The sequence below is a fragment of the Rhineura floridana genome, chromosome 8, assembly GCF_030035675.1.
Source record: "Rhineura floridana isolate rRhiFlo1 chromosome 8, rRhiFlo1.hap2, whole genome shotgun sequence".
NCBI lineage: Eukaryota > Metazoa > Chordata > Lepidosauria > Squamata > Rhineuridae > Rhineura > Rhineura floridana.
The window spans coordinates 124,467,716-124,486,546 of NC_084487.1; positions in this window are offsets into that span (position 1 = coordinate 124,467,716).

Below are 18,831 nucleotides of genomic sequence, written 5' to 3' on the forward strand. Positions count from 1 at the left end.
GTACCAGCCACTAGATTTCCATAGCGTTTGAACAGAGCTAAAAGGACTCCCGTCCCTTCTCTTGGATATTTTAATTTCCTGCAATGTCAAGTGACAGAGTTGTTGTTGTTGAACAAGGAAATATCAAATTGCCTAGATTACTCAGCTATAGATAAATGGATGTTCTATTTAAAAATCAAAGGGGAGAGGATTCAAACTGTAATTTCTCTTTAAATGTAAATAATAATAATAATAATGTCAAAGTAGGCTAATTGTGAATTTTCCAACAGTATAAAAATAGTCATGTTCCTTCCAGAATGGCTTTCTTAAGTTAATTTTTCTTAGATATTATATTGTCTAGGAAGGAGAAAATGTGTGTTGTGAAGCCTTCTTTCATATAACCATATAAGCACTGTTTTTAAAATATTAGTATTCTATTAAAAACTATAGAATATCCATTAACCAGCTGTTATATTAGTTCCTTTACAGAAAACATTTCCCATAGTAGTAGTAGGCCCTTAGAAGACAGAAAAAGACAGAGCAGTCACATAAGTTATAGTCTCATGTATGAAACACTAATTGCATATAATATAATTAAATTCCACCCCATCGCATTATGCATAATGCATTAGCAGCTCAATATATGGATGTTTCGAAAGAAAAAATGATTTGACAAGTTCACATTAATTTTTAATTACAACAAAACTCCAGAAATCTATCCTTCTGCTAGTCTATGACAAGTAATTTAAAAATTTTTATTGTTTTTTAAGCCAATAAATTCCTATTATCCATCTCTTCTGTTCATTTAGTTTGTATATTTATTTATGGCATTTATACCCTGACCTTTACTCAAACAGACTCTGAGTGGCTTACAAAAATCAGTCTAAAGATGGTCCCTGCCCTCAGGCTTACAAACTAAAAAGACATGACACACAAGGAAAATGGAATGGGCTTCTCAAATGTATGTCCCTCTTTTGAATATGGATTTTATTATTTCTTTAAGGCATTTCTTTTCTCCATTATCTTGTATATTTGCGCAGAAAACCAGAAAGAAGTTGTGAGTTTATTGCTGAGTTCTCTCTGTGTAAATGTGCAGCTCAGCTACAGTCCCCAGGGAAAGTTACCTGGTACCTTAGAGCTCCATCTAGTGAAATTCAATGCATTTCAAGCAGAAATGTTATGCTTTAAAAATGTACACATTTGAACTACTACTTTACAGATCGTTACAGCAAACATATTGGATAAGAATTCCCTCATATACTTTTTTTTTTTAGTAAACAGCTTTGACGTAAAAACAGACAAAAGCCATTTGGCAAATGTGCTGCCAGACTCATTTTTCTGAATTCCCAGTCATCTAAGCATTACTCAGCTACTAAAAAATCTTAACATATATGTAGCGCTTTAAAGAGCTTCTGTGTGCTTTATTTCAGCAACATTTGCAACCACCCAAATACATTCCTAAGATACACTTAAAAACAATTAATTACATTGAAAACAAACAATTCAAATAATAATGTATAATATGCAGTTTAAACAATGAGGCAGTAGCAAAAGTGGTCATTAGTTAAAAGACTGCCAAAATAATAGGTGTTAAAGTGGTGTCTAAAGGCAGTAGTGTAGTGGCAAATTCAGAACTGAAGGGTCCCTTCATGATAGTCACAGCGATAATCCTCCCTATTTTTTTGCTGCTGGGTTGAGAATGAAATCCTTCTTAATGCCTTTTCCCACAACAACAGATGTCCCTAGGAGCCAATAAGTATGAAAGAGGAGAGTGTTAGCTACTGAAAAGAATCTTCTCAGTGGCTGACTCACCTCCTTTCACTCTGATTGGCTCCAATGAAGGACAATGAAGCATGTTAGAAGACTCTTCTCAGTAGCTAACACACTCCCCTTTTGTGGTGATTGGCTCATAGGATGCTGGAGACATAGGGACTCTTCTGGGACCCTGCTCCCAAAAAAGGAAGGGGTCTAAGACCCCCTGAGACCCTGGACGACTATACCATTGTCTAAAGGAGTTTAGAAAGGGAGCTAAATGGAATTGGAAGTGTGTTGTAAAGCCATCTGCCACCACTGAAAAGGCCCTGTTCCTTGTGCTTATCCATTTAAAACCTTGTGACGGACACTGGGAGCAGAGCATCCAAGGCTGATCTCAGAACACAGGTAGATCTATTCAGAAGCAAGAGTTCTTTGAAGTAATCTGATCCCAGGTCATTTAGGGCTTTAAAGGTTCATACCAGCACTTTAAAATGAGCCCAGAATAACTCTTTTTCCTTTTGTGTCATACTTCTTAGATTGTAAGCCTGTAGGTAGGCATTTGTTGGTTATTGATCTTACATAAGCCTCTCTGGAAGCCTTTTTTGCTGAAGAGTTGCGTACAAATAATATAAATAAATAAGTCCCAGATTTGGTTTTTGGAAGAGAGAGCACCAGAGACATATAGTATTTTAAAGATTTGCTTTATTTACAAATGTAGAGGTAGAGCATAATGGAGACAAAAAGCCAATGCTGCAAGGAAGATTTGCCAGAAAATTGTCTAATAAAGGAATGGTTGGTGAGCAGCTATAGGACTATGAAGCTGTTTTATACTGAATGAGATCACTAGTGCATCTATTCTAGTTCTGTCAGCTCTGTGAAGGTCTTTCCCTGCCATAACACTTGACAAACTTTTAAGAGACACAAGGTGTTGCACCTGGGACTTTCTATAGGCAAGGCATGTGCTGTGCTACTGAGCTATTCCTCCTCCCTAAACATTTGTGAAGTGGCCCTCTTGCGAAACTAGTTGCTACCTCTGATGTTCAGATGTAACAGGAAACTATGGTTTAAACAAACCATGACAGAAGGACCAAAGCCAGCAAACAAGGGGAGAGTGCATGTGGACACTACGCCTATTCTCAGCTTAATAAACCATGGGTTATTAAGCTGAAATCATTTAATCTGAACTCGGCCATTGTAAGAGAATTAATGAAGAGAATTAAAGACTCTTAAACATAATTGCCAGACAATAAGTTCCCTGAAATTCAGTGAAACTTTCTCTTGAGTAAACAGGAGTAGGAACAGAATTGTATGGATCTGGAAACAAAATTGCATGGAACTGGAAAGAACACTAAGTGTCCTTTTTTGAGCTATTTTCCTTGTCTGTTTCCTTGGTGGTTTTTTTTTTTTAAATAACACTTATACGTTGCATTTGTGTTTCAACTCTATTTTAAAATAGAAAAGAAGAATGCAACAATCTTAATTTTTGGCAGACATTTGCTTTTTCCTCTCATTATTGGTCTTTTTGGTATATAAAATAAGAAAAAAACCCAGGAAGAATGCACAATATTCACACCAAAGAAAAATAATGGGGATTCAGAGCTGGAAACTAAATCCAGACATCACTAAAGAAGTTGCCCCAGAATAACCCAATTGCTGGAGAACATCATTCTAACACTGCAGCAACCAGTTAGTGGAGAATTAGATTTGTATAGGCTCATTGAGCTAAACCATAACACAGAGATGCAAAATCACTTGGAATGATGGGGATATGCCTACATTCTCATCCACACGGGAGCGGGGGGAGGTCAGAAGGGAACAACCTGGCTGTAACCATTTGCCCACTACTTAAGCTTCTTTTTGTTTGTTTATTCAATAAGCATAGCATACTGTGCACTTAGAATACTCTTCGTGGGGACACTGGAAGAACCTTATGTGGGTCTCCCAGGCATCACAAGGCCTATTACAAGCCATCCCCCTGTTTTGGGAAGTATTTGGCCAAGGCAGAAGGCTAGATCCTGATCTTACAATAAAATTTGTCACACACACCCATAGAGGAGCACTGCAACTATGCTGATAAGAATAGCTCTAGTAATGTATGTGCTTCTGATATCGAATAGTAATTTTATTTGCTTTTGTTAACTAAATCTTACACAGAGTAGACCTGTTGACATTAATAAGACTAAATTAGGTCATAATCCAATCGCTATGTGTGCCAGGCTGAGGGGCTGCTGGATGTGGCATAGCTGTGGTGGAGAAGGGAGGGTGTCGGTTCCACCAGCAGAAGTCCCCGTTGGGAGCTGCCACAGTGCCACTGAGGAACTCTGCCCCCACCTGGATGCCGCCAGGGCCCAGTTGGCTCAGCCGAGACTGGGACAAGTGGAGCCGGTGCGGGGACGTGCACATTTATTTGTTTATTTTATTTAACAAAATTTTCAATTCACAGTTCACACTTCTGACTGACAGTCAACACATGTTGGGTAATCAAATAATGTATGTGCAAGTGTGAACCAGCCATTAATCTCCTTATTTGACTGAATGAGCTTCACAAATCCCTAAATCGGGTAGGATCTGCAGTGTTTCTCACCTTTTCCTTCCTTATTTTTTGATAGGTATTTCATGTAGACATTGTTTTACAACCTTCCACAAACATTTTAGGATTGGATAGATTAGAATTTATTCAACCATAAATTAATGAAGAAATAAATTGGTTTGGCAACACCTTTTGGGGACTTAGGGCACTCCTATTGATTGCAATGCTTGGCATCTGCTGGCCCTTCATTCACTACAGGTTGGATGCATTTAAGATTAATGAAAACTGACAATTCAAATTTCCTTAGGTTTTGTGTTCACATTATTCATTGCGTTCTTAATTTTTGCAGCTAAATTAAGCTGAAGATTATGTTATACCTATCCTCATGATTTCACTGCAGCATGGGTGTTAAATATTCTGATCTACCACAGGACATAACAAAAGTAAATTAGGAAATAACCATTTAAAATTTTAAGAAGGTCTCTTCGACACACAAAATGGCAGGATAGACATCTCTAATACAGAAGATGTAGTTTGGAATGCAAAAGTCAAAGTATAGCAAGAATGTCACACAACAATGCAAAATCATAATCAAAACAGATATATTGTTTAACCTGTAGAGACAAAATAGCATAATGAATAAACAATAATAAATGCAGGCCAACACAAGAGGGGTTGTTGTGTTAATCTCTTATTGCAAAAACAGTAGAATCCAGCAGCACCATGAAGGCTATAACTTTTTTGGGCCCGCTTTGTCAGATGAAGGTTCAAGTCATTCTCTTGAGAAACATAAGGAATTGTGCACAGGCCTGGCATCAGCAGTTCCCATGGTCAGGCATCTTATGGAACCCGCTTCAGCAGGGGGGACCTCCACTGACCAGAGGTCCCAAAGGGTGGGTCTTCTCTACCTCATGGCCTTCCTCAACCAGTATGCCATCTTTCTGAGTTCTTTTTCTTGGGACAAAGGCACACCCTTAGATTCCACCTCTAACATTTCCGGCTGCCATTGAAGCTGCAATGCCTGGCAGGAGAGGCTTCCGTTCTCTCTGAGCAGGTAGCATCCCCATCCCTTTGGTTATGTTCTGCTGCTTATTGTCTCTGCCAAGCCTCAGAGCTCCGGAGTGGCTGGGTGTCCCGATCTGCCTGTATGTATTCCAACTTATGGAGCAAGCTTTGACTTTGCCAGCCACCAAAGATGCAAGCAGTTGCCTGCATCAGGCCATTCCCTCTGTATGAAACTGTAGCAAATGCTGCTGCTGCTGCTAACAGCACACATTCTGTAGAAGCAGCCACTCCAGAACTAGAGCAACAGCTACAGCACTGGATTACACATTTCTCTGTGCTCCAAGACAGAAGTTGGTCTGGCCCCTCTCTATGTAATTAGGCAGGAGAGAGTTCTACATTGCCTTCTGGAGAAGAGGAAGGGGCTGAAATTAAAGGAGCAGCTGGCCATTTACCAAACATAGCCTTTGCCTCTCTGGCTCTATGCTGCTCCTCTCACTTGTAGGTCTATGCTAGGGTTGCCAGGTTCATGGCCTGAGACTGATCCTGTATCTTTAGGAGAAGAGAAAGTCAGCCAAGTGCAGGTGTTCTTGCAACCCTGTAATGGGAAAAACCACAAGGTGGAATTCTCCCTTCCCCCTGCACAACTTTTAAAGATATAGAAGACCTCTTGGTTGTCAGGCCCGGCCTCCAAAAGGTCTTCTGTATCTTTAAAGAAGAGAAAGTCAGCCAAGTGCAGGGGGAAGGGAGAATTCCACCTTGTGGTTTTTCCCATTACAGTGATACAAGAACACCTGTACTTGGCTGACTTTCTCTTCTCCTAAAGATACAGGATCAGCCTCAAACCATGAACTTGGGAACCCTAGTCTATACAGATGTGTTTATGTATGAAAGGGGGAAAGATTCCACAGTAGATCTCTCGCCCAGGATTCACAAAAATCTGGAAATGGGTATTTTCCCCTTTGATATGCAGAGCTAATAGATATGGCCATGTAACTGTTTCTAATTTGGCATGATAGCAGCAGATCCATGTGTTTAAACTAGATTCTGATTGACAGTATAAGGGGGCATGAAGTTTAGGTGCTGAATCCTCCGCCACCTGTGGCTTACCTCTGTGCAATCTAATCCCCGGTGTCACTTTCACTTCAGCCAGGATCTAGTAGAACTGAGCCTAGCTGAAGAGAAGCTCCTTGAGGACAGTGTTATTGGGGGTGGTCCAGAAGTTGGCCCCCCCTGAGAAATTGCTACAAATGTTTGACTGCTCCCTGCCCTTTTAAAATTGTGCCCATCATTCTGATCTGATGGAAAGGTAGTTAGAGCAAATGGGAGTTGTAGACCAAATGTCTAGAGAGCACCAGGTTGCAGAATGTGTACAGACAGTAGACACAGAATACCAGGGTAATTGGACCCTCCATTCTCTGGCAAATGAATGAGGTGATATTGAGGCTTTCAAGTTTGTTACAGATTAGCATAGAGGAAGTCAAAGAATGGGGAAAATAATCAGGTAGGAGCTGCGTCCTTTCCTTTGATGGCATTCCTACTTCAGGCTAGCAATTTAAATGGTAACACTTTTTTGTAAGATTGTATGCATTTCTAATTAAAAGCTAAAGGCTACATTTCAGTTGGCTGAAGATCTTTTGTTAAATGTCAGAGTGTTTTACAAGCTGAACCTTTGCTGTCAGAAGTTGTCACCAATTGAGCTTACTCCCAGAAACTATTAATGTAATTGCAGTCATGCTGATCCTACTAAATTGGTTTATTATGATATGTAATGCTGCTCTTTAATGCATGTGTGTGTGCATGTGTATATGCAGATTCTACTTGGGGGTGTGGCTATGAAGGTTGTCACAATGTGCTTCTGCACTTCAAAATTTACCACTACACATTTGGAGATCAGAACACTGTGTACAGTTTGGCAATGTAGCCTTACTGACTACAACATGGCTAAGTAATGCTGTTAGTCTAATATCATTAAATCTTGTCAGAGTTATTTTCTTGCAAGAAAACACCTTCAGCATAAATAAAGTGTTCCCACAAAGTAGCATCTAATAGATCTTACCATGTCTCTTTCCCTGGAATGAGAAAAAAAAGTGATGTGTTAAAACTAACCACCGTAGCTATGGGGAAAATAATATTTATTCAAAAATATTTAGAGTCTGCCCCATCAATCCCTGTCTTCTGGATAAGACACAATGTTTGTAATGCAATGGAAAAAGTAGAGATTAGGGCAAATAAGAACAAGGTACTACACAGAAAATCATCCAAAAGTTGTTATATATATGAATATTGGATCATAATCAGCATGTAAAGGACTTCAGATATAACCACAGAAAGAGCCATGATCATGAAACATAGTTAGTCATATGAAACAGCCTTATATAAAGGCTGGAGATGTCAGGCATTGAACTTGAAACCTTCTGCATGCAAAACATGTGTTCATCTATTGGATGCTCTTTTGTTTTTGCTCTTCTTTCAGAAATGTGAATAGGATTTGTCCATATACACGTGTGTGTGTGCGTGCATGCGTTAAGGGCAATTTAGGTTGAGCTGTTAATTTGTATAACAACCAGCCACTGTGCACATTCATCAGGCGTTGAGAATGGGCACATAATCCTTCCATGAAGAGGAAATTGTGCATATTTCTCAGTCAATATGCACAGTCAAGTAGTGGCAAGTTCAGAAGTGCCAGATCCCTCATGACTAGTCCAGCCATACACCCTCTCATCCTTTTTATTATTATTTATTTTTGCTGCTGGGTTGAGAATGAGATCCTTGTTAACACCGTCTCCCACAACAACAGATGCCCTTACAAGCCAATAAGCATGAAAGGGGAGAGTGTTAGCTATTGAAAAGAGTCTTCTCAGTAGCTGACTCATCTCCTTTAACTCTGTTTGGTTCCAATCAGCAGGAAAGGATAAGGAAGCACATTAGAAGACTCTTCTCAGTGGCCATCACACTCTACTTTTATGCAGAGAGTCAGTGTGGTGTAGTGGTTAAGGTGTTGGACTCGGACCTGGGAGACCAGGGGTCGAATCTCCACATAGCCATGAAGCTCACTGGGTGACCTTCGGCCAGTCACTGCCTCTTAGCCTCATGAAAACCCTATTCATAGGGTCGCCATAAGTCAGAATCGACTTGAAGGCAGTACACTTTCATGCTGATTGGCTCATAGGATGCTGGAGATGTAGGAACCCTGCTGGGATCCTGCTCCCCAAAAGGTAAAGGGTCTAAGACCCCCCAAGACCCTGGACAACTACACACCTAAATATACATAATCTCCAACAGGCCTGGTGGCCCACTGCCTAATATTATGTGGCCCACAACATACCCTCCCACTAATCAGCATAGCGCAGGAAGGGGGGGGACAGATAAAGATTAACCCTTTTCTGCAGCCCAGCTCTCTTTTCACTATTCTCACCTAGCAGCAGCATCAGGTCAGTCATCATGGGAATCACGAATCAAACGAATCTTTAATCAGCTGAGGAAGAGTTCTCAGCAGGGAGAAGAGGGCTGGAAGAGAAAGAGCATGAACTACCTTATCTATACAAGAAAAAAAAAGGTTTCCCTTGCATCACATTATAGCATGATCAAGAAACAGAGTGGAGCAAAGCAGATACAGTTGTGGTGTATAGAATGGGAGTTCTGATTAACGAGGTCACTAGGTCCAGGAAGCAGATTAAGCCCTCAACCAATGATATTTCTGTGGTATTCCTTTTACTTTCACCCATATAGCAAACGCTTGAATTCACTTCTTGTTGTTGGAAATACACTGGACTTGGAGAACACTGACACTACTGGATCTTTGCTTTAGTGCTGGACTAAAATAGACTCTCTCTTTTGTCACCTTTGGGTTGCTCAGTGAAAGCACACTCCCAAAATTGGATTAATAATTTGGAGATAGGCAAAATAAGAAGTTTATGTTGGTAGATGAAATGGCTGAGGGGTTGTTGTTTTTAGTGTTGCCTCTGCCTGATGGTATTCCTTTTGTAATTTTGAGAAAGAATGACCCAAGGGAACAACACTGTGTCATGACATACCATCGTTCCCAGGGGCATTGGGGTGGAGGATAGCTGTCTGCCCCCATTAGGAATATAGGAAGCTGCCTTACACTGAAGCAGACCCAGTGGTCTGTTTAGCTCAGTATTGGCTACACTGACTGGCAGCAGCCCTCCAGGGTTTCAGGCAGGGAACCTTTCCAAGTCCTACCTGGAGATGCTGGGGACTGAACCTAGGACCTTCTGCATGCAAGGCAGATGCTCTACCACTGACCTACAGTCCTTCCATCCTCCCACCAAGTTCTCCTGAGAATGATGCTACATTATGACATTGCCAAATAATGAATTTAACATTATCGATGCCAATGTCCCTCAACAGCAGTTGTATTATGTTATGTTTTTAGAATGTGAGCCCAATAAAATCTATTTTTTCCGGGTTAAATCAGAATTGTTTTGAAATCAGTCATCTTTGTTTCCACATGGACTTTGAAAGTCTGCACTTTCCCAGCCTCTCACAAGGTACTTTGGGATTTACTGGACAGAGGGCATATCCCAATTGTCGTGTCCATGGGTTTCTACAGTTAAGTCCTTTGATGTGATTCTGTGGTACTCTCCTGGAGCTGTGGTTGGGGCAGAGTCACCTGAACTGGACTCCCTTGCCCAAATGCAGCCGGGTGCAATTTGTGGGCCTGAACAGTGATTCCCTGTGTACCCGACATGGGCCCCTCCAAATAGAGATCAAGCCAATAGATAAAGGTACATTCTTGTATGATCAAGTAAGAGAACCTAGGATGGAGATATGTAGATAATTATATATACTTCTATGATGAAACTGAGGTTATCATACTTTGGACACATCATGAGAAGACATGATTCACTATAAAAGACAATAACGCTGGGAAAAACAGCAGGGAGTAGAAAAAGAGGAAGGCCAAACAAGAGATGGATTGATTCCCTAAAAGAAGCCACAGACCTGAACTTACAGGATCTGAACAGGGTGGTTCATGACAGATGCTCTTGGCGGTCATTGATTCATAGGGTCGCCATAAGTCATAATCGACTTGAAGGCACATAACAACAACAACAATATATACTTCTGCTATAATTCTTCAAGCACCATTGCCTCATTTTCAAAGACTTTAGACCACAGTGTTGGACTGGCATGTATCTTGATAACAGAGAAAAGAGCAGTAGGTGTTACTCAGATGGCAACAGACGAGGGCAAAGACATGGGTATGACGCAGTGGTACAACCTCCTGCACAAAACTTATTAACATGAATGAAAGCTATGCAAGGGCACTAATTGCAATGGAGCTTGTGCAGGAGAACACCCTGCTGTTTAGTGCCAAATGATTTACTTATTAGTGTTCTAAAAAAGCAGCCAGTTGGTTCTTAGATGAATAGCAATTTTACATTTTGCAATCTTTACTTTTTATTAGTTAAAAATTAGTTATATTGCTGTATGCACAAGAATATGGTTGTTATTGATTATGACTTATGGCAACCCTATGAATCTTTTTTTGTTATATTCATAGGGTTTTCATGGTAAGAGGTATTCAGTGGTGGTTTACCATTGCCTTCCTCTAAGCCTAAGGAACCCGGTATTCCCAGGCGCTCTCCCACCCAAGTACTAACCAGGCCTGACCCTGCTTAGTTTCCGAGATCAGACGAGATCAGGGTAGTATGGCTGTAGGCAATAATATGGTTAAGAACAGTTATTTCTCCCTGAGGCAAGTATAAATACTTCCATTGTTGCTATTGATGTTGGCAATGAGTGCTATAAAACCTGGCCTTTTATACACTTTCTTATTAAAAAAAAGACTGTTCCCATGGCTTTATCAATTATGCTGCCTACTAGAGGCAGCACTAGCAGCTTTCCTGCCTTCTCCTAGAGATCGAAGGCACAACTAGTGTCAACAATAGCCAAGCCATATAAGGAGCTTCCTCTTACTTTATGTTGACATTTTGCCAGACATTAGCTGTCTTGCCCAAACAGCTTATCTCTATGTATGTTCCAGCTGCTTTCATAGGAAAATTACAGCTTTAATCATGAGGTGGAGAGGAATCAAGAGGGGGCAGTTGTAATCTACTCCTTTTCTTACCATTTGACTCTTATGCATAAAGCAGACTTTATATGCTATTAGCAAATCATAAGCATATTCTAAGCTACATAAGTAAATATAAGCAGATGTAAATTATTTCAGCACATTTTATGCACATTTCAAGCCAATATCTGGGCTGGTCCTTTACACTATACATACATATAAATCCATTACGCGCATTGCCAAACTATGGTGGTATCTTACCTATAAAGGTTTTCTGTATGTGACTGCTTCTGAAATCAGGAGAACACCTGACACTATCAAGACTTAAAAAAACCTTACCGAAGATTGCATAACTCTATCATAGTTAAATGACTATCATAGAATCTAATTTATCCAGTATTGTGCAGGTAGTTTCCATTAAAGGCAGAGACAGAATTCAAGCAACAAGTTGCTGGATCGAGTCCTTCAGTCTTCAAAACACTGATTGTGATAAGAGACCTAGACTAAGGATGCAATCCAATTCATATTTACACTGGTCTGAGAGGAGTTGGATATAGTGGACCCCCGGCTGAGCTGGCAGGGTCCCAGTTCAGCCAGGCTCCACCAGCAGAAACCCCTCACCCTGCTCAGCCAGGAGTCCGCTGGGGAAGCCCAGCCCAGTGGAAGAGGTGCCAGTGGAAGGCCAAAGAAAGGGGCATTCCAGGGACGCGTCAGAGGAAGAGCCGGGGGGGGGATTACACAACATTCAACTCCCATTCAGAGGGCTGCTGTGGGTTCCATTCTGGGCCAAAGTTACTCTGGGAAAAAGATTGGTCTAAGAAAATGACAATGGAAGTCTGTGGAGAGAGCTTACTCCATGTTCAGCCAGCCTGGAGGCTACCAAATGACAATTGGATGCTGTGGACCTTCTTGCCAGCTCCTCCTCCCAGCTTCCCATGCATTGGATTGCTCTGCCCGTGTATATCCTTTAAAAGGTTGAACCAGCTCTCCCAATTCCCAGGCCTTTGTTGGTCTGACATTGTTAAAAATATGTTTACTATCAGGGTACAGCAGCAGCTAACTAGGGCCATGCGATATCTTTAACAGAAGAAAGTCTTGAAATTCAAAGATGACTTGCCTTGAAACATGATTTGCCTTCATCTATGTAGTGGCATTTATATACATTTTTTTTCACAGAAGCAAATTTGGCAGAATTCTGGGGATTTAAAAAAAATAAAATAAATTGTATGCTCTAAAAATTCTTTAGCTGAAAATAACATAATTACAACAGTTTCCAAAAATACCAGTTGTTTCACAAAGGCAGACATTACAGTTTGTTCTAATTTTTACTGAGATTGAGCCAAGCGACATCTCGTTGCCAGCACTACAATAATCAAGATGATAGTATTATTTCAGTTGCTAAAGCCAAGATACAATGTGCTGCAAATTAGAACTGAGCATTAAATAAAAGAAAGATAAGCAACACAAGAAAAGATGATGGCTAATTAAAAATGAAAGGTTTACATTTTCCCTCCATGGTTCCTAGCCTGATCTAAGCTTGGAGTTTGATTCCCACAATTTGAGCTTGTCTTACATAAGGACTCAGCTTGTGAAACAATCATTTAAAATGTATGATGATTTTTTCCAGTCAAAAGATAATGCAGAAATATGATTTTCTGGTGCACAAATGCAGACCTTGAGGGTTGTGAGGAAGAAACTATAGTCCAGATTAATTTTATCATTCTAACATTTTTAACATCTCAATTTATTTTTAGCATCTTAGTATGCTAGTATATTTGTATCTTAGTATGTTTAAATTGTTTTATAAATGGTTTTAATTGTATTTTTGCTGTCTTGCTTGTTGTGAACCGCCCAGAGAGCTTCGGCTATGGGGCGGTATAGAAATTTAATAAATAAAATAAATAATATAAATAAATAAAAGGAAATAAAATAAATTCCATTTTTTTAAAAGGTAGAGTGGGGAAAGGAGGACAACAGTGATCGCTTGTTGGAGATGACAAGAAATAATGGGAGGGGTTAAGGATGAGAAACATTAACACTAATCTATAATCTCAGATGTTCACAAATTTGTCAAATAAAAAAAACACTAGCGAAATAACTTCCCATGCAATCTGGAGTGATAAATAGGAATAAATAGTTGTGTATTAATGGGGAGATCTATCCATGGGAAAATGGGGGAGGGGGGCCTTCATTCAACCATGCATAATGTTATCATTTGTGAAATAAAGTAAGTATTTGTATGAAAAGTTTTAAAGATAAAAGGTGTTATATAAAGTGCCAGATATTGTTATTAATATGCCTTTAAAAAGCAGCAAACCATTAAATAAATAATGCAGTAGTTTGGTTTGATTTTCAGCTGCATTACTTTAACGAGCTGATTCTTGATGTATATATACTTGGGAACCAATGCATTTTACAAAGTTGATATTTGTGAGACTACTGATTTTGAGTCAGAGAAAGGTCCAAAACAGACAATATCTTTGTAGAGTAATTGCAGGTTTTAAAAAGGTATCTTTCTATATAGCATCCACTAATATCCACTCATTTGCATCCAGTGTTTTGGGGCCTCTTTTACACCTCATCCCCCTCCCTTCTCCCCCTTTCCTTTTTCTTTATAAGAATATTGTTTTGAAGTCGGCCAACGAAACATGTTTTATTTAAGTACTATATTCCTGGAGCAATGGATTCTTTGGAGAGCTAAAGGCTGCAGAGCACTTCATTAGTTCCACATAATGAAAGAATGGCGCAATTGAAGGAGGTCTCTAAGGGAGAATGGCGTGAAAATTAGAGATCCGTCTGCTCACTTGCAAAAAAAAAAATTGTGGATTTGCTAAATAAAGCACACCGTCTCCATTCAAGTCCACTGAGAAAAGGGTACCCCACTCAATCCTCTTACCGTTGACAATATAATAAAACCAGAGGGGCTTTTTTGAAGTAGATCCGCACATTCCACATTTGGATTGAGGGGCAATGGACTGTTTAAATTGCTATTTACATTTCCAGCTGTTTTACCAGTGATTTGCCCATCTTAATAGCTCTTTAAGCTTTTAAACAAGAAAATAGCTATTCTCACGACTCAAAGAAGAAACCATGGTTATTTCAGACTGCCCCTATTGAAAAAGGCTTAGCTCCCTCTGTCTTTATATATGCCTTTCTCTTTATACTATTTCCCTTTTCCATCTTTTCCTAGTTTCTAAATTTCGTCCCTTTTTCTTTTTTAATTTTTTTTACATTATATATTTTAGTAACACAGTAAGTCTTTCCTAATGCTGCCGATTCATGTAGGGAAAAAAGCTTACAAGCAGCCACTATGATTCCCTAGAGAGATCTAAGCCAGTCAGAAAATGAGAATTGAAACTATAATTTTCTGCTAGTGATTGGAGAGTTAGACTAGTGTTAACTGTTCTGCGACGATTGAAAATTGTGTATTTATTTACCTGCTTTTATCTGGAGGTGCATCAAATTTAACAGTATATTCAGAGTCAGACATGATTTAAAACTGCTTTTACTTAATTTAAGTTTTTGCTTGGGTGGACAGAAAGACAGAATAACATACAGGTTGGCAAATTAGGTTTAAATATTGAAAAGGTTTTTTTCAATATAGATACATAAAACACTGCAGCAATTCTGTTATAATTTGAAACCATTAGCTACCTTCTGCTGGGCACTTTTAAATGGTTATTCATGGGTGTTTTTTTTCATGAGGGGGGTGAACCACCCCTGTCTGAACCAATCATGATTTAGCTTTTTTTTTTATTAACTTTGAAAGTCTTCCATGTTTAAATAAAGTGTCTCCTAGATCAGTAGACAGCCATGCAAACAGTCAAGTTTGAATCTTACAAAAAGTGTCGGTAACAGCTCTTATGAAAACGTCCAAAGCTGATACTGTTCAAGTGCATTGACTGAAAAATATTCAGAACACTCACTGGAAAGAAAATTGTCAAGCTATATTGTCAAGCTATATTTTTTAGGCATTGTGATTTTTAATAATCACAGTCAAGATCAAAAATGGAGAGTATTCACATTCACATTTGTAACAAATGTAGAGATTCTTTGTCTCAGAAATTCCCAGAAAACCAGTAGGATTACTCCAGAGTAAGTGGCCTTGAAATACGTGGACAGAGGGCAGACAGTTGCTTGTTTATTTAGATTCATACCCCACCATATCTTGGGAGCTTGGGGCAGATAAGAAAAAAATATACATATAGATAAATATCCCACACAAAAATAACGTTAAAGCTTTATTGTAATGTTTCACTTTGCTAAATTGAGTACTAAATACATAAGCAGTACCATAAAGAGAGAGTTTCAGTGGGTCTCAGGGATCATCATTATATTATTTATTCAGATTATTGATATATTTATAGACATTGTTATTTTTAATTACAGTAAAAAATGGAAAGTGTTTATGATTCCCCCTCCATCTCCTAACAAAATGTATGTATTTATTTTATTCTTTTAACAAAATTATTGATTGTAAGAAAACCTCTAAGCGGTTTATAAGAAACATTACAATTATCAATAAAAACTGTTAAAAACAAGTAATTACAAACATTTAAAAGACAATTAAACCAGCAATAAACTAAGAAGAGATTAAAACACATCAGCATCTGCGTGTATGGATGCATAGATTATTTATATCTCAGAGAGCCAATAGGATTAGCACGCGGCCTTGAAATATGTAGACAAATATTGCCATAAAGAACAGGGGTTTTTTTTGTTAAATTAAAAAAAAAATTTAACAAAATTTTGTTAAATTAATACCTTATTGTAGAGTCTCCACTTCACTAATTTAAGTTGAATAGCAAAAGCCAGCAGGACTTAAAATACTTCGGAAAGGTGCACAGGCTAGGACTTTGGTGAGTCTACACTGACAGATCATTTCTTAACTCTGGCAAGTAGCCACCAAGGATACCTCAGTCAAATACGTAAGTGGTATCCTAATGAGGTTAGTAGGTTGAAGGAATCATCATTATAGTATTTATTAAGATTATTGGACTTCCGGGAAGGGTGACTTCTCTTGTGCCTGCTTTTGAGACGGGCTCCCGCCTCAGAAGAAGCTTATTCAGATATAAATCAGTCAGAACATTTTTTTTTTGACTGATGAAATTTCTCCCGGGCAGGGAGAAACGTAGAGATCAACCTCAAAAGCCTGTTTTTGTTGGGAGGACTGGATTTCATTAATTTATGAGAAAAGGTCCAGCCAGCAATGCCGGACGGACTTCCGAACAAGCTCTATCTGATTAATGCGATACGTTTATCTTTTCTTCAAAGAGAAAACGGACTAACAGGCAAGCACCCTTCTTTCTATTCTTTTTTTACTTGGTTTAAATTGTTGCAGCAAAAAGAAATTTGTCAAATGAATCAGCTTTAAAGAACTTCTGGGTGAGCTATAACTCTTCTCTGTTATTCACAAAATTAACAGCTTATCTCTGTTTCTATTGCAAAAAGCTGTCCTGGAAGTGCATTCTAAAGATATAAACAGAAGAGGGATTTCTATTCCGAGGAGAAAAAAATAAAAAATATGAACTTTGGAACATTATATTGTCCGGGACTATTCTCTTTTTGGTCTATTTTATTTTGACGAATCTGCTTCTTCACGACGCCACTAACTGTTTTGATGCTGGGAACTAAATTTGTTTTGTATTCTTGAACATAGAGAGATAAGGCAGGCTGCTCTGTTTATACTGTGATGTCATCAAGCCTGGAATATTAACCCAATTGTTGCTGAAATAAGAAGTGGTTCTTCTTTATTTTTGTTTTGTTTTGTTTTCATGGTTTTAAAAATGGCAATCAAGAAAGTGGCTGAGAATCTGGAAGTAATTATGTTTCAGAAAATAATGGATGAGATTGAGATAACGAAACAAACCCTGCGACAGGGCAGTAAGGAGCTGAAAATTGAACTGAGCAAAATGACACAGGAGCTTAAAGAAATAGGGGATCCTGTGAGAGAGGAGAATGAGATCAGAGATGAGAAAAGAAAAAATAAAGGGAAGATACAAGCCCTGGAGATTGGAACAAACGTGGAATTGGAAAAAGATCTGGAGTTTATGGATATTAGAAATAAAATCTACTGTTTGGAATTTAACGTTATCTCTGAAGAAATTAATGAAGATATTAGAGATAAAGTTATCAATGGCTTGGATAATTTTCTGGACTGGAATGACGTGATGGAGCTTGATATAGAGAAAATCTATGGAATTAACTGCAGCCATGTGACAATGGAAAAACTCTCAAGAGATGAGCCAGTGCATTTTGTAAAAAAGAAGAACAGAGATATGACTTTACAACAATATTTCAGCAACTTATTCAGAATCGATGGCAAGAAAATATTTGGGATAGAGGAAATTCCCATCAGACTCTTATTATATGACTATGGCTATGACAGCAAGATTATTATGGAATACTGATAATGGAAGATTGGACACTGAAATTACTGGACTTAACAGGACTATTGAAGATGGAAGATGGAATTAATACGGATAATGGAATAATGGCTATTGAAATTATTGGACCTAACAGATTTTGATGAGATGGATTAATCGATATGTTTATTTGGACTATGGTTATGACAATAAGATTATTATTATTATTAACGAGATGGATTAATCAACATGTTTATTTGGAGAAAAATTGATAGATATATTTCTTAAAGAATTGAAACCTCTTTGACTTTTTGTGGAAAGAATAAAGTAATGTTTATGAGATTTGATGATTAATTAAGATAACTACTGGAGGAAAGTGATTTTATAATATAATTTAAGAGACAGGATTGTTATATATTGTAGACCTATAACTGATCTGTGACAAATGGGAAGTCAACATTTTATTTTTTTGTTTAATCATTTTTGTTTTGTTTTGTTTTTTGTCTTTGAATGTTTTATGATTTTGTTTTGTTTGTTTTATGAAAATTTGAATAAAAATTATTGTAAAAAAAGTATTTATTAAGATTATTGATGTTTTTAATCATGTAATGTGATAAATATAGGACATTGGTTTCCACAGAAATCAGTCACATTATTTGTATATGCTACACTGGTGCTCCCCTGTGGAAGCAGATTTTCACCTGTTTTATGCATTCCCGTACATGGCTTGATGGTACAGCAGCTTTATACACTTGTGGTCTGGTGCTACAATGTTCAAACAGGAGTACAGGAAAACTTTTGTTCCTTGAGTTACTATGTCACAAGTGGAGAACCTTTAGGCCTGGCGACATTTCCCATGAAGTACGCCCACAAGACATATGTGGTATCAGGTATGTAGCAGGTAAGGTGCTACTGTTTGATTATTTTGTTTACCTTTGTTGGTTTGATTTTATTGTATTATTGTATTTATATATTTTGATTGCTTTATTGTATGTACACCGCCCAGAGAGCCCTTGGGCTTAGGGTGGTATATAAATTAAATTAAATAAATAAATAAATAAAATAAGGACAAAACTAAAAGAAAACAATTGGGAGCTTAAATGAGTTCCTTTGCCAGGATTCACTCATAGCAAGTCCTACAGGAATCAGTTGCACCAAGG